The 3,147-nt window shown below is 42.1% G+C and overlaps 1 pseudogene; it reads left to right on the plus strand.

Moving 5' to 3' along the window:
- Nucleotides 1-1,040: 1,040 nt before the first annotated feature.
- On the plus strand, nt 1,041-2,927 carry LOC130019583 (60 kDa heat shock protein, mitochondrial-like; annotated as a pseudogene).
- Nucleotides 2,928-3,147: the final 220 nt, after the last annotated feature.

The following is a 3,147-nucleotide window of genomic DNA, read 5'->3' on the forward strand; positions in this document are numbered from 1 at the left end:
CTTAGGTGAGCGGTATCGACAGAGGCTTCTGGATTCTTTTCGTTGTCCTCCTCATGTGGTAGGGATTTGCGTTGTTTCTGTAGGTGTGGGGACTAGATTTCTTGGTATGACTAAAGTACCTGCAGCCACGTGAGCGTTGGCCCCCTGGAAGTTAGGCCACGCCCACTTCTACTGAAGCCACGCCCACTTCTAAAGTGGGCTGGCTTCGGTGCCAGCCTTGGACTCATTAACACCCGCTAATGAAGATCAGTAAATTGGCATAGGCATTATTAAAAGAACACTCAAGATTCCTGCAATGACCATTGCTAAGAATGCAGGTGTTGAAGGATCACTGATTGTTGAGAAGATTTGTGTGTGGGGGGAATAAAGACTGGGTGGGGGAGAAGACCAGCTCAGCTTGGGGGATGAAGAGGAAGAGGCAGAGGCTCAGGGCCGCTTTGTCTCCCAAGGTCAGAGAGGACACCTGGGGGGCTTGCAGGGAGAAATCCAAGTCCCGGGGTTGAGAAGTGGTGGATAAACTGACCTGGGTGGGGGAGAAGATCAACTCAGCTTGGGGGATGAAGAGGAAGAGCGCCTTAACTTTTTTTTAGTACAGAAAATTTCTCTATTATTGTCTCCAAATTCACATGGCTATTGTGGCACATGACATCATATGTCTTCATAATCAGCAATAGAGTATAAATTATCTAATGATGTCCTTGTGGCAGGTCTGAATGTTGGGGAAAATTCCAAATAACAATGTTGGGTCTTTTGTCATAATATTGAATGTGATCAGCGTAGACAGAGAGTAAAGTGGAAATCTGCCACACAGGCGGGGGGTGGGTGGGAGGAGAGACATACTGGGGTTCTTGGTGTTGGAAAATGTGCACTGGCGAAGGGACGGGTGTTTGATCATTGTATGACTGACCGAGACTTGAACTAAAAGGCTTTGTGACTGTTCTCATGGTGATTCAAGAAAGAAAGAAAGAAAGAAAGAAAGAAAGAAAGAAAGAAAGAAAGAAAGAAAGAAAAAGAAAATTTCTCTACCATTCTCGCCTCACTCACCGCCGATGGCCTGCCTCGCTGCTGCCCCGCAGAAATGCTTCGATTACCAGCAGTCCTTCACCAGATCAGACCAGTGTCCAGGGCGCTGGCACCTCATCTCACTTGGGCTTATGCCAAAGATGTCAAATTTGGTGTGGATGCCCGGACCTTAATGCTTCAAGGTGTAGACCTTTTAGCCGATGCCATAGCCATTACCATGGGCCCAAAGGGAAGAACAGTGATTATTGAACAGAGTTGGGGAAGTCCCAAAGTAACCAAAGATGGTATGACTGTTGCTAAGTACATTGACTTAAAAGATAAATATAAAAATATTGTCACCAAACTTGTTCAAGATGTTACCAATAACACAAATGAAGAGGCTGGGGATGGTACCACTACTGCTACTGTATTGGCACAATCAATTGCCAAGGAAGACTTCAAAAAGATTAGCAAAGGTGCTAATCCAGTGGAAATCAGAAGAGGTATGATGCTAGCTATAGATTCAGTAATTGCTGAACTTAAAAACCAGTCTAAACCAATGATATCTCCTGAAGAAATTGCTCAGGTTGCTACTATTTCTGCTAACGGAGACAAAGAAATTGGCACCATCATTTCTGATGCAATAAAGAAGGTTGGAAGGAAGGGTGACATCACATTAAAGGATGGGAAAATGCTGAATGATGAGTTAGAAACTATTGAAGAGATGAAGTTTGATCAAGGTTATATTTATCCGTAATTTATTAATACTTCAAAAGGTCAAAAATGTGAATTCCAAGATGCCTACGTTCTGCTGAGTGAAAAGAAAATTTCTAGTGTCCAGTCCATTGTACCTGCTCTTGAAATTGCCAGAGCTCACCGGAAGCCCCTGGTCATAATTGCTGAAGATGTTGATGGAGAAGCTTTGAGTACACTTGTTTTAAATAGGCTAAAGTTGGGTCCTCGGGTTGTAGCAGTCAAAGCTTCAGGTTTTGGTGACAATAGGAAGAACCAGCTGAAAGACATGGCTATTGCTACTGGTGGTGCTGTATTTGGAGAAGGATTAACTCTGAATCTTGAGGATGTTCAGCCACATGATTTAGGAAAAGTTGGAGAGATCATTGTAACCAAAGATGATGCCATGCTATTGAAAGGAAAAGGTGACAAGGCTCAAATTGAAAAACCTATTCAAGAAATCATTGAGCAGTTGGATATCACAACCAGTGAGTATGAAAAGGAAAAACTGAATGAACGCTTGGCAAAACTTTCAGATGCTGTGGCTGTGCTAAAAGTTGTTGGCACAAATGATGTTGAAGTGAACGAAAAGAAAGACAGAGTTACAGATGCCCTCAATGCTACACGAGGTGCTGTTGAAGAAGGCATTTTTCTGGGAGGGGGTTGTGCTCTGCTTCGGTGCCAGCCTTGGACTCATTAACACCCGCTAATGAAGATCAGAAAATTGGCATAGACATTATTAAAAGAACACTCAAGATTCCTGCAATGACAATTGCTAAGAATGCAGGTGTTGAAGGATCACTGATTGTTGAGAAGATTTTACAGAGTTCCTCAGAAGTTGGTTATGATGCTATGGTTGAAGATTTTGTGAATATGGTTGGAAAACGAATCATTGGTCCAACAAAGGTTGTAAGAACTGCTTTACTGGATGCTGCTGGAGTAGACTTTCTGTTAACTACAGCAGAAATTGTAGTCACTGAAAGGCCGGCCTGCCGGTCGGCTGGAAGAAAAGGACCTTGGAATAGCTGGAATGGGTGGAATGGGAGTAGGTATGGGAGGTGGCATGTTCTAATTCATAGAATAGTGTTTTACCATTATTAATGAACTGTTAGAGAAAGCTCAAGGCAGGTGCTCCTCATTTATAACTTCAGGAAGTCAGTTGAAGGAAAAAAACTGAAGAAAAGGCTGGCTGATGTTTTTAAGAAAATCGCTATAATCATCAGTTACTGGCTTCAATTGACAACATATAATGGTTTACTGCTGTCATTGTCCATGCCTACAGATAATTTATTTTGTATTTTTGAATAAAAAGACAATTGTACATTCCTGAAAAAAAAAAGAAAATTTCTCTACCATTCTCTCATTTAGTCTCTAGATATACACTTTTGTATGTATAAAGGGAGAGATTTCTCT

The sequence above is a fragment of the Sorex fumeus genome, unplaced genomic scaffold (assembly GCF_029834395.1).
Source record: "Sorex fumeus unplaced genomic scaffold, SorFum_2.1 ptg000002l, whole genome shotgun sequence".
NCBI lineage: Eukaryota > Metazoa > Chordata > Mammalia > Eulipotyphla > Soricidae > Sorex > Sorex fumeus.